Below are 13,954 nucleotides of genomic sequence, written 5' to 3' on the forward strand. Positions count from 1 at the left end.
TTCCTGTCTGGCTCTCACACAGAGGGCAGACACACTGTCTCCACTAATGTGTTTACTACATCTATAGATCTGACCCCCTTACAGCCCTGATATTCCTGGACAGGATCCCATATTGAGCAGTATTTCTCGCGTTCTGAACTTACAGTGTGTACACAATGTACTTTATACACAAAGTAAGTGTTTTCGTAACTCTTGGACGTTTTGTCAAAATGTTACTGGCATGCCAAAATCGCCCCCTCAACTGAACAGTCCCACCCCCCTCAGTTTTGGATAAATTGTCAATGGTCAGATAACTACACTAACCCCGAATTCACAGTTACTACATCAGACTGTTTAATGTGCAGGAGGGCTATCTGTCCAGGAACAGCACGTTACATAGTGTCTATGTTTTGGGGTGTCAACATTATTATGACCTTATTTGCTCAGGTGGACCAATGCCTTGCAGTAGTTTATCCTTATACTTACAATCGTTATATAACTAGGACTGTAGTTATAGAAGTTTCTACTTTCTGTTGGTTTTACAATGATTTCTTAATGATTCAGAACCTCGTTACCGTTGATGTTGTTGCAAAAATGAACACATATGGTTGATGCTCCAGGCAAAAATAATCACGTGAGTTCTGATGAACGTGGAACTGTTCTTCATCACTAAATACCAGATTGCTTGTCGTTATCTTCTAACATGAAATACTAATCAGTGGCATGCTTGCGAGAATTCACTTGGATGGTTGCAATGGCTCCATTTAAACCGAAATATCACTACCCCCCTCAGGATTTCAGACCCCCCCCCCCCCTACAGATCATTCCCCTGGCGCCAGTCCTGGGTATAATGATGAACATAGCTGCCTTGCAAGCAGTGAATCTGGGTGTGATTCCCACCTGACCCATCAACAAACCTTTTCCAATGAATCTTTGATCAATTTAAAAAAGTCTTGAAGCTGGTAGGCTAGGGAAGAAGCACTGTTTGAGTACACTGAGGAAAATGTGCTACTGTGCTGTGCTGCTCCAGTAGCGCAATTGGTCAGGTTGTGGTGCTTTTATAGTGGAGTTATACCGAGGTTGTGAGCTCAATCATCACGTGGAGTATGTTCTGTTTTCAGCTGCAGAAACGTGCTGTTGAATTTATGTCGGTTCTTGTGTTACTTTTTCCTCTCGATGGAGCTGTATTAATGCAGGCACACCTGCTTCCATGTCAAGTTATTTTATCGTTGCTTACAAACCAACACACTGCAGACACCTCTGATATTGTCACTGCTTGTGGGCCACGTGTTCCTGCTGTCAGCCTACCATGATAATACACCTATAGAAATATTACTGCTGTAATACAGGAGCGAAGAAACAAAACGAAAGCACACCAAGTTTAAAAAGGTCAAAATGTGTCAAAGCCCTTCCTCGAGGAGAATGGGGTTCAAACCTACTTGTGCAGAGTATCATGTATTAAGAGGAGATTGCCTTAACCACTTGGCCACCTCCATACACACTTCAGCCCCCTCCGGACATGAGTTGCCTCTTTCCCCATACTCAAGGGTAATTTTCCTCTTCCACCTACAATTTCAACATTTACCTTGTGAGATGTCAAACCACAGAGCCTGTGCTGCGCTTCAGTGTTAGCTGTAGTGGACACCCCATTGAACATAAAAAGCATATTGAACTCCTTGGACATAAGCCATTTCTCGTCACTTGCTCAGCGAGCAGGCTCAGCGCACACTGAATGCAGGTGTCTCAGAGCAATTGAGATGTGTCCAAGTGGCTGTAAAAGGGATATCTGATGCCAGTGCCATGGCTTAGTTCTCCGACGGCAGGCGTAGCGGCGCGCCGGTTGGAGTATTCTCGGTCGCATTTAATGGCAACGTCATGGCAACGTCAGCTCAAACCACCAAATGGAGACAGGCGTGCTGACAAGCTGACCCTGCTGATGCAGAATTAACACTAGGATGTGAGAATGCTGTGGCTTAGTTGGTTAGAGTGCCTGCCTAGTAAACAGGAGATCCTGGGGTTGAGTCTCAGTGGTGCCTGTCTTGCCACACAGTTTATCATTATGGAAAGCAACATCCTTCTACATTAAATTTAATGGAAGTGTTCATTTAATTTTAGAAAATTTGGACTGGGGCGATGTATTATTGTAGCGGCGCAAGCTCACAGTGGTGCACTTGAGGAATGCGGTACAAGGGCCAGTGGTACATTGGATAACGCATCTGATTACGGATCAGGAGACTGTAGGATCGTAATGCTCTTAAACCCAGTACCATAACCGTAGTGTGTTCAGTCCTACACAACCTTTCTATCGACTGAATAAGCCTCCTGTTCCATCTCCATCTTCTTCCCACACATTCCGGCTATTTCAGCACCGTTATTGTTGGACCACAGTCACAGATACGTAAGGGACACTATTCTGAAGAACCGTCTTAAATAAATAACGTTGCAAAAGGTAACAACAATGTTTTCTTAACGTAACCTTACATTTGGGCGTACAATACAATTTTCTGTACCCTCAAATAAAACAAAATCTTACTGCTTTCTCCTGAGAAACACAAGTGTAGTGTTAAATCACAATAAATAATACAACAAATATACTAAACTAACACCCAGATGTGACAACACACAGCTATGACAGAACACATTGAAGACTTAAAAGCCCTTTAAATTTTTATTTCCTTAATTTCCATTCTCTTCCCTCCCCAGGATAACTGAAAACTAACTATAATAAAGACTGTATATGCATTACTTGTAATACAGCTACTAATAAAAATATACATGGAAGATATACATAATAATTAATAAATAACACTTTTATTAGTAAATACGTGTAATGATAACATTCATTGTGAATATTTGTGGTGTCTGGAAAGCAATTTTAGTTAAATATAATAATAATTTTCAAGCAAGTGGTGCATAAGCTTGTTACTTAATGAGTACATTATTTCCATTACATTCAAGACAGTTCTAATGTGATCGATTGTTCTGCTTAGTCTGCTACTGAGTAGCTTAAAACCTATGAAGAGGTGGTTTAAGCTAGACTCCTAATGCAGTAACATCTAACGGGCAGCAGCTGTTATTTTAGGTTTGTTGCAATTGAGAACAGGTTTAGTACAGAGCTGCTGACAAATTTCAGTGGAGTTTATTGTATAAGGGTTTATTGCAATTGACCCATTGTAGCTACCAATCAGCAGCAAGGAAAAACAAACTTCACTTGTGCCTTTTAAAAAAAGGGAAACAGAGTAGTAGTTTATGTGGTAATTTCAGGTACAATGTAAGAACTAAAGTTATCTACTCCCATAGTAATGCGTGGGGTCCTATAAATAGAAGAAAAACAATTTTAACCCGAAAACACAACAAACACAAAACAAGAAGTCTTCCAGGAACCCAGGTAAATCCCTGTAGTAGTCTAACAACTACAAAAAAAAAACAAATGCAACAACTTCAAAAGAAAAAGAACATTAAAAACAAATCTAGGGAACAACAAAAACACAGAGTCTAATTCGAGAGCTTTTTCAAGTCTTCAGTGCTCCTCTCGTCTCAGTAGACCTCTCTCATATATTTGTGTACAGGTCAGCTGGAGGTACACAGCTGATGGTAATTTAAGTAGGGAGCTGCGTCAGAATGCATGGGCTTCAAAGGAAAAAGTCAAGGTTTATTCCATGCTGAAAAGAGAAGGAAACACAATGTTTCAGCTGTGGAGCCTTATTTGATTGTGACTCGAAGTAAACCTTTACTTCTTCGTTTGATGTTAATTTATCTCCATCAGATACCTAATAATATCTAAACTTGACAGTTGCTTTCAGTAGCTAAAGACACTGCTCCAGGTGAGGCTCGAACTCACAACCTTGGCATAACTTCGCTGTGCACTGCTGTATAAGTACCGCGCGCTGACCGATTGCGCCACTGGAGCTGTGCAAAGTGTGCTCCTCATACAGACTGACGGTGCAGAAACACAGGGTGAAAACGGTTTCGGTTGTGGATCCATCTATACATGGGGAACACTGAAATAGCAAGGAGAATACAAGAAAAGAAACTGAAAGAATTGTGCTAACAGCAAAGGGGGACGGAGGGAGGTGGTCGGACAAGTAAATCAGCCTGGTAGATTGTTTGTAGCGACATTTTTGAGTCAATCGGCACACTGATTTCTCTTCATGTGCCTTGAACTGTGCAGTTTGTATTTTCGTTGTAGATAGGTTTCTTCAGAAGTCCAGTAAATTGAAAATAATGGAGAACTAGCTGACGCACCCCGTCGTGAAGACCCTCTGTAAGGTGATTACACGTTTCATTTTCAAGTCGCCTCCTTTACACTCAATTGCTTCCTCGACACTGAGAGAACATGAGAAATGGGTTCAATTTCAATGTGAAGCGCAGTTCAGGCTCGATGGCTTCACATCTCCAATCAATCAAATAAAATTGCAGTGAAGCGATCTAAATAAGACTCTGAAGTACTGGGAAAGATGATTATTTTGAGCGTGCCTCCCAGGGTCTGCTACGAGGCTGAAGTTGGCTTCTTATTCGCCAGCTTCTTATGCGTGTTTTTCGTTCCACCTTAAATGCTGCTGCTGTGATGTTATGTCGCCTTTCGCCTGTAGATGGCTCTCTTCGATCAGTACTAATCCGGCTGGAAAACTGTAGACATCTTCACTGAAAGGGAATATCCAAATAGCGACTGTCCAAACTATATTTTTGTATGGAATATATTTCAGAAAATCGCAAACCAATTTTAAAAACTCACCATAACACGGACTTACACTGGGAAAAAGTGATTGCACTTTCTGCTTATTTCTACGGCCTCCCCCCTGATTATGAAAATGTCTCACAGTTCTGACACTGATGTGTGAAAGACAATGTAACAGACTATCAAAATCCTGAAGTACAAACAATTTTAATGCACCAGTTTTTTAAATATGACCCTCTGATCTTGGCATGTCAGAATACATTGGGAAAAATTATGGCACGAATTGCAATGTCACGCATTGTTGAGAATATCACTGACCTTGCCGATATTTGCAGGGGATACGAATGTTTTGCACATGTTGAACTACAACATGTAAAAATTGAGCTCCTTAGTCAATATCACTGGGAATGTCCAATAATGACGTACATCAGTAGCCTCAAAGAAACTTAGACTCACACATGGAGTTTTATCTTTGTATGGAGATTGGGAGAATTAATTTATACTCTCATTGCTCATTAGCTAAATTATTTTAAAAATATGACACAGATTTGTTTGAGAAACTTGTAATTGCCTTAAAGAGAGTCTTCTTGAAGATGTGCACCAGCTAGCTCTCCACTGTCAATTGACAGGACTTGAGAAGAAACTGTTCTCATACAACCAACATACAAATTACACATCTTAAGGAACATGAAGAGAAATCCGTGTACTAAATAACATAAAACTGTCGCTGCAAATTATCACCAAGCTGTTTTATGTATCTGACCACCTCTTTCCTACTTTGCAGCGAGCACAATTCTTTCTGTTTCTTCATTGCTATTTTACTGTCTCTTTACCCCATGCGGAGATGGATCCACAGCCGAAACTTTAGGTCGGTTCCTGTTACTCTGTCCGATTGAAAGAGCTGTATGAAAGGCACTCCCATCTCTGCAGGAAAGTTATTGCTGCTCTCAACACAATATACTGCAGCCAAATGTGATAGCGATACTGTCACTGCCTGTGGGCCACGTGTTCCTGCTGTCAGCCTATTATGTCATGTTCATCCACACCCAGAAACATTACTGCTGTAGCACAAGAGTTATAGGTGCAGTTGATAGAGCATGAATCTCTTAATCTCAGAACTGTGGGTTCAGTCCCCACATTGGGTCCCTCTGTGTCAGTTTGATCCCCCAAATCCTCCTAGCATGACCTGATGGTGTAACAGTGATACCCAGTACCCAGCGTAATTCAGCTTTCTTTCCACTTGATTCAGATTTTGATCTGAAATCATCGGCCGAACAAAAGTTTGTCTAAATCGAGGGAGATCTGCTCTCAATCAAGTATTAAACACTTCAGCATTTACTGTTTGAATACTGCACTTTGTCAAAACACTGCCGCTTCTTAAGCTAATAAGTAACGGTTTTTGAGCATGCATTGTATTGTTAATGCTTATATTAAAAAAGCATAAATTCACATAATGGAATTTTGACGGAACAAAGTAGTCCAGCCCCTTTACAACATTACATACCCACTGATTAAAGCTTAAAACTACAGTAGCAGGAGTAATAATAATGGCAAGAACATGTTTGGAGTTCGGCATTTCATTTATTCTGCGGAAACATCGTATCGGAATGAACTGCCCGAGATAAAAGAGTAATTGCAGCTTCAGATCATATTTTCCAGAGCATTGCATTGTTCTGTTCATGCTGACTACACGCTTTAAATTTGTAATTTACTGCAAGCGTTGCTTTTCCAGATTTTTCTGAAATTCCTCGCATTTGACTTGACTTGAACTTTATTGCCATATGTAACCGGTGCTGGTACAATGGAATTCTTACTTACAGAAAGTCTCTCGATTGTAAAACAAGTGTAAAAAAAACAAAACAAAGTGCAAACAGTGCATCAAGACAATGTACAAACAAACAATAGACAATGTGCAAGTAAACATGCAGACAGTTTGAATATAAACAATACAGACGTGTAAACAATGACTGGAGACGTACAATAAATAAATTAAAATGAGGTAGATGGTGATGGTGTAGGTGTGGTCCGAGGGGGATGGCTAAATGTGTTCGCCAGTCTCACTGCTTGTGGATAAAAGCTATTGAAGAATCTAGTGGTAAGTGTCCGTATGCTCTTATATCTCTTGCCTGAGGGCAGTGGGGTGAAGAGCTCATGCCCGGGGTGGTGACTGTCCTCTGTGATGGCCAGAATTCTACCACGGCAGCGGTCCTCATAGAGCTGTTTAATCTTGGTGAGACCGCAGCCGATGATCTTCTGGGCCATTCTCTGCAGTGCCTTTCTTTCTCGCGAAGAGGTGTTGCCATACCACACGGTGATCCCGTTGGTGAGGACGCTCTCGATAGTGCAGCGGTAGAAGTTCACCAACACATGTATTGGCATCCCCCATCGCTTGAGGCACCTCAAGAAATAAAGGAGCTGCTGAGCCTTCTTCATGATAGAGTCAGTGTTCACAGTCCAGGTTAAATCTTTAGAGATGTGAATTCCCAAAAACCTAAAGCTGGTGACTGTTTCCACTTCCGTTCCATCAATACTGAGTGGGCTGTGAGTGTGTGGCCTGTGTCTCCGAAAGTCCACTATTAGCTCTTTCGTTTTCTTTATGTTCAAGTCCAGGTTATTGCTATGACACCACCGAAGCAGCTGTACAACTTCATCCCTGTAAGTGGACTCGTCATCATCACTGATCAGTCCTATTATAGTGGTGTCATCGGCAAACTTAATGATGTGGTTGTTGCTGTGTCTTGCTGTGCAGTCGTGAGTAAATAGGGAGTACAACCTTGGACTCAGACAGCAGCCTTGTGGGGTTCCAGTGCTCAGGGTGAGTGGTGTTGATGTTTTATTGCCTATCCGCACCACCTGTGATCTCTCGATAAGAAAGTCCAGCAGCCAGTTGCAGACAGAGTTGCACAGACCTAATCCCCTGAGCTTTGTCACCAGTTGACTGGGTATGATGGAATTGAATGCTGCACTGTAGTCCAAAAACAGCATTCTCACATACGAGTTCTTAGTGTCCAGGTGTTCCAAGGCTGTATGCAGAGCCAGGGAGACAGCATCATCCACTGATCTGTTGCTCTGGTAGGCGAACTGCAGGGGGTCCAGGGACTCTGTGATGGAGGAGTTGATGTGTGACAACACCAGCTTCTCCAGGCATTTTATCACCACAGATGTTAATGCTACTGGGCGGTAATTATTCAGGCATGCCACTTTTGTCTTTTTGGGGGTTGGAACAATAGTGTTTTTTTTAAAGCAGAGCCAGCACTAAAATATTTCATTCCCATCGCTGAATACATCGTGGAAACGGTATTTGCAACGGAATGCTGTCACACATGAAACCTCTTTGTTTTTCGGTTCTGAAGTTTGAAAATGAAAATAAAACGGGGGTCACCTCATAGGCTTGAAAGAAGTCCAAGCAGCATAAAAACCCGCGAATTCTCACAAATTGTGTTGCATTGTGCTGCACCTTTCTTCTGCTGCTTTTTTAAATCAGCCTTAAACATTTGAATGCATACCTTACTGCTGCTAATCACATTCACGTGTTTACGAAGCTTTTTTCTGTCCGTTATGTTTTTGCTAAGCAGTTTCTCCATTTTCCTCGTACTGTGATTGTGAGCGAGCACAACAACACTGAAACCGTGTAAAGAGATAAAAAAGTCAGGGTAAAACGCCTGACTGTCGGGAGTGGGATTTGAACCCGTGCCTCTATTTGGAGAGCGAAACACAAAGCTTAAAAGACATGAAGCTGTGAATTTGCTGTTTTAAACCGCTTGGCTAGCCTGAAAAATGTGTGCTGATTGTACCAGTCGCATCCGATTTTCCGTAACTTTAGAACGATTGATATGACTGGACAAACACAATTTATGGCGTTTAGCATGACATGGAAAACGGTACCAGAGCATTCGGGTCCGGACTACCAGACTCAGAAACAGTTTTTACCCCCGCACTATCAAACTATCAAACTCCCAGCCTCTCTCACTCTCACCTCACCTCTCACCTATGATCTGAGCCTCACAGTGCCTTCTTTCTTACCAAAAACCCAAACACACATTGAAAATCTACCTCTACCATACATGTCAAAAGCTCACTCCCCATCATTTCTATCCCTTTATTTCATTCTTTTGATGCATGTTTTTGCACATAACCTGTTACCTTTTTGTTGTTTTGCACACTGCCTGTTGTTGTTTTTTGCACATCGGCTGTTGTCTCTTTCTTTTGTTATACAATTGTATTGTTGTTGTGTTTTTTTCTTTGTACTACTTATGTCCGAGAGCTAGCTAAATACCATTTCGTTATTCCATATACCTGCGTATGAGTATAATGACAATAAACTTGAACTTTTAACTTGAATTTGAACTTGAACTTGACATAGTCTTGCAGGCAGTATATTATTTTATCGTTTACTCGTATAAAAAAACATGGTCTTCTTGTTCCTAAGTCAGATTTTTAGTGCTTTCGAACGTTACTTCCAACCTGGACTGACAGCTCACCAGATCTGTTTGTGATCAGACCATGGAGTCTGGGGCTGTACCAAGCGCACGTTCCTTCCCAATGCTGAGGTGATCATTCAGAAGATGGGTGTGAAGAGAGATAAGCTTTGTCGACTAAAAAACAAGGCAGGATATGCACGAATACTAATCACTGGCGACAGTTATGCTCTCTTACTATTGAGATCCCTACATTGCAAGTTTTTTTAAGACTTTGAAACTAAAGGAAAGTGGTGACAAATGAAACAGGCACAGGTGGGGCTTGAACCCACGCTCTTCAGTTTACAAGGCCAACGCCTTACCACTTGGCCAACGCGCCTTTGAGTAAGCATGGGAATAAGGTTGTTCAAATTATTTTTTTCTGAATCTGGTTTACATCGCCTGGATGCAGCAACAACAATAAAAGGTATACTTGTCCTTAAACTCGGACGTGATGTTCTGCAGACATGTGCACAATGTCCTGTTTTCTTGCAGTGTAGACATTTTGCTGTTCACGCTCCGCATTCATCTGCTTTGTGCGTTGTTAGTCCGCACCTGTAACATGTAATGTCAGCCGTCCCCTGTTCTTCTATTTCTCTAGCATGACTGTGTCCTGCTGCTCGGCTTTTGTTTGTAAAGTTTGAGCGAGCGCCCCGTTCAGTGTCACTTTGTCACTGTGGTCAGAAAGCATTCTTGATTCTGCTTGAGCTGCTTCATGAATTCTAGCGACTGTAAGAGCTCTTTTTAAAGTCAGCCCTTCCTCCTGCAGCAATTTATAGTCTCTTATGTGCACATTTTTCCACAAGTTGATCTCTTAACATGTCAGTTTCCAATACTCCAAAGTCACAAGATTTAGCCAATTCTCTTAGTGCAGTCACAAAAGCATCAACAGATTCGTCCTGAGACTAAGTTCTCTGCCTAAATTTATGCCGTTCCAAAACCACATTTCTCCGCGGTGTAAAGTAAGCGTCTAAGGCAGCTACAGTCTGTTCATATGTACCTTTTTCTCCAGGGAGATTGGCGAAAATCCGCTGCACGGGAGCCCCGATACAGTGCAGTAATGTAGCACGTCTCACGGCATCCTGAGCTTCTGTAGATCCACCGGCTATTTAAAAATATCTGTACGACTCCATCCATATCTTGTATTCCGTATACAAATCCGGAGCTACGAGGTTCAGTAGAAGCGGTGAAAAAAGCCGGGCATAAGCAAAGCTTCTCGGCGCGGCTGCCATATCTTCCAATGGGCAAGCTAAACGAACAGTCAGAAAATTCAAAAGTTCGTTTCTACCAGCAAGAGAACTAAAATCTGCAGTGTTCTGCTCGCTTTGAGTCCGTCAAGCACTCATCTCTCGTCGCCATAAATGTTGTGTATCTTAATAAAGAGACGTTTTAATATTATTTTAACTATTTTGTTAACTACACAGATCATGCCCTTACACCTTATATTCCTGCTTTCTACTCTCGTTCTGTTATCTCGCGATGTCTACTCACTAAACTACATTTAGCATGACTTCTTGTTGCAGTTGAGCTCAAAGCTGGAGATGATCTCCATGTTCTACCGCACTAACTAGTCCGAAACGTAGTACACAGTACACACTTTTTAAGTGAAGTCAGGTTGTTAAAAAATTAAACCAGCGCCCTGTCACAGAAACGTACCCCAGTCTCCCGCGCAACAAGCGGGGGTACTCAGCACTATACTGTACTAACGAGGAGCGCTTGTCTGCAGCTGAGCGTCAGCTCTGTTTACTGTCGGCAGTCATTTCCTCATTTCCAAAGACTTTTTCACCTGCTCTCAACTTTTAAAGACGGTCATAAACGCTCAAGAAGTAATTAATGTCAGGTGGAAGTCTGTTTCTGTTGTCTCAGCTCTTGATAAAGACAAGCCGTGCGTGGGAGACTCCCTCCCTGAAGACGTTTGCCGTCACCCTGCGAGGGAGAAGAGCCATCAATCACCAAAGCAACCACTGAGACAGTTAACATTAAACACGTGAAATGCGAGATGTTGTGATTTTTTCCCCCGCTTAAGGCTTCTATCGATCCTACTCTAACGAGAAAGACCTCTTTATTAGAAGTGAGATTTTAACAAACGTCTCCAGGGGTAACTGCGACCTGAACGCAACGGCATCTTGCCTGTGGTACTTATAATGAAGTATATATTTTATTTCTTTCTACTCGTTGATAAGAAAAAAAGTGAAATCATGTAATTAGGGATATGTCTTTTTTTCATGGGGAAAACTAGCCCGAGCAAATGTAAAGTTTAGAGCAGCGCTCAATAAAAATGATCAGAACCCGAAAGCGCTTCTTATGCGGATCAGTATATTCCGATACCACTGGTTCTGCAGAAGAAATAAGAAAAGCCGAACTCAAAGCAGAAACGTGTTGCCATTACGGGTACTCTGTCTGCAGCTGCTTTAAGATCTACTCACACCACGATGCCATTAAGGCTAGTTAAAAAAAAAACATCGTCACCTTTTTGAACGTGATTATTAGACACCCGTTAAATCTCAACCGAGGTTTCTTGAGAGATCGTTCAGCGAGCGAGTAATAAAAAACTACTTCGCTTCCAACCTCTGCTGTCACTGTAAACTCGGACGTGATGTTCTGCAGATGTGCAGTGTGCCTTTCCTCTTGTCGTATTCAAGAGTACTCACTGTGTGAGCCTCTCACTGCGTGTCCTGTACTCTACTGTGGTTTAATTTAGATAATGATGTGGAGTAGAGTGACAAGATCTACTTGAACATTTTCGGTTTGTGAAATGAAACACTAAATACACTACTGTAAATACAAGTAATGGACATTTAAAATAACCACAGTACAGCTAGAAGAGTGAAAGATAAAAGACTATTTAGAATGACATTCACAATAGACTTAAGAACAGCACATCCGCCCGAACAGGGACTTGAACCCTGGGCCCTCAGATTAAAAGTCTGATGCTCTACCGACTGAGCTATCCGGGCTCTGAAAGAAAGTCAACACTGTCGGGATCCTCGCAAGTCACGTGTACCATTCCCAGTAGAATGAGTGAGAAATACAGCATGACATGGGTAGTTAAGGGGCTCCCACAGTCCATCTTTCCTCACATTACTGATTTTTTTCAATAGCATTTTGACCTTTTTTCACATTCAGATTTTTTTCACATTTAATAAAATCTTTTAATCAACAACATTAAAAAGAAAACAAATGGAACATTTTTTGGAACAATAATTAAAAAAAAAACTTTCAATGCCTTGGTTGTATACGTGTGCACACCCTTTATAAAGGGAGTTGCAACAGTGCTGAAATTTAAAGAGCATTTCTGTAGAGAAAACAGCCTTGATGTTAAGCTTAGGGAGCCTGTCTTTTAGAAATTCTATTTCTTAACACCTTGCACAGCCTCCCGCCAGACTAACAAATATTTTTTTGGAGAAATTGACTCACACACCGGAAGACACTAACGTTTATTTACGTTAGAGCATGTGAATAACAGTTTAACCGAAAAAGGTTGTAATTGTGATTTTGTTAAAATTCAATAAATCGTCTATCAACAGTTAGAATTCATTTAGAAATTGTTTTATTTCATAAACTATAAGACAATTAAAAGAGTTTATAGGTCATATCCGTCGCTTATGTTCTTTTAACTCTAGCGTTCAGGATCCAAACCCAGGTGCGGACGATTGTGTTTCTTGAATCTCTTGTAATCATCAAAAGTCGATGTGTAGTCCTTCAGTACTTTCTCGAGTTGTGCCATGGATATTTTATACGATCAATACTTGTCATGCTCTTTTGCATTTTCCTTAACAAACGGAAAAAGTTCAAGGTGTGTTTACGGCTGTGCTTCACATCTACACGAGAGCAGTACAGGACACGGAGTGAGGAGTTCGTGAAGCTTTCAGTTTAGTGCTGAGTTCAGAAGGAGGATTCGCTCGCTGAATGATAAATCAAGAAATCCCGGGTGAGATTCAACAGGTGTTTTCTGCAACAGCCACGACAAGTGTGAAGCAATCTCTGGATTTCCTGACTTTGAACTAAAATATTAGTTCAAATAATTTAGGATTTAACAGAACTAAAAGAGGTACATTTAAAATAGCAGCGCAACCCTGCAGCACGTCGAGTTTAATTGTGTAAACTGCATTTAATTGTGTAAACCTGGCTCTCTCTGAACCCGAGCAAAGAGTTCTCACTCAACAGAAGATTGCGATGCGAGTACTCTAATATAAAAGCACCTGGAGATACCAGGGATTGAACCCGAGACCTCATACATGCAAAGCATGCGCTCTACCACTGAGCTACATCCCCGATGCTAAAGTTTATGGAACAGACTTAGAGATGTGCAAATGCTCACTGATCACACCACTCACGAAGAATGCCTGCAGTTTCCCACTTTCGCGTTTCTTCTACAACAGAGTAAATTCATAGGAATGAAGAAATAAGGAAGGAAAAATAATCGCATCGAAGCTTAAAGAGACTGGGCACAAATTAATCTGTTATTTTTGTATCCAGTTACATGGGCGACGGTGGTTGATTCCCAGACGGGGGAGTGCTTTTTTTCTACCTCCTTACTCGACTGTCTTTCAATTCTATTTTATTTGAAAGCTTTTTGCATCTTTTAAGTGCTCTTGATTAAACTATCCATAGAAAAGCAGCAGTACTGATGATTTAACGCAAAAGGGTGAAACAACGCCCCAACCACAGGAATGGTAACAGGAAGGATCGTGTTCTTATTTAATATGTCCTTTTGAGATGTCTTGTCAATGCTCACAGGCGGTAGAGCTGAATAATTTACTTTTAGTGGTGTTTTTAAACAAAGATGGAACACGTTCTTTCTATACCAGGAGAAAAGGAGCAGACTTTACCTTTAAGT

The 13,954-nt window shown here is 41.4% G+C and overlaps 3 non-coding genes across 3 annotated transcripts; all 3 read right to left on the bottom strand.

The window, feature by feature from the left end:
- Positions 1-3,795: 3,795 nt before the first annotated feature.
- Positions 3,796-3,889, bottom strand: trnai-uau (transfer RNA isoleucine (anticodon UAU)). Its single transcript has 2 exons — positions 3,852-3,889; positions 3,796-3,831 (listed from the first exon to the last, which is right to left on the bottom strand). It is a non-coding gene; the product is annotated as a tRNA-Ile (tRNA).
- An 8,109-nt stretch (positions 3,890-11,998) lies between these two features.
- trnak-uuu (transfer RNA lysine (anticodon UUU)) lies at positions 11,999-12,071 on the bottom strand. The gene has a single exon. It is a non-coding gene; the product is annotated as a tRNA-Lys (tRNA).
- Positions 12,072-13,317: 1,246 nt separating this feature from the next.
- Positions 13,318-13,389, bottom strand: trnaa-ugc (transfer RNA alanine (anticodon UGC)). The gene has a single exon. It is a non-coding gene; the product is annotated as a tRNA-Ala (tRNA).
- Between the last annotated feature and the right edge of the window lie 565 nt (positions 13,390-13,954).

Source organism: Lepisosteus oculatus, chromosome 14 (assembly GCF_040954835.1).
Source record: "Lepisosteus oculatus isolate fLepOcu1 chromosome 14, fLepOcu1.hap2, whole genome shotgun sequence".
NCBI lineage: Eukaryota > Metazoa > Chordata > Actinopteri > Semionotiformes > Lepisosteidae > Lepisosteus > Lepisosteus oculatus.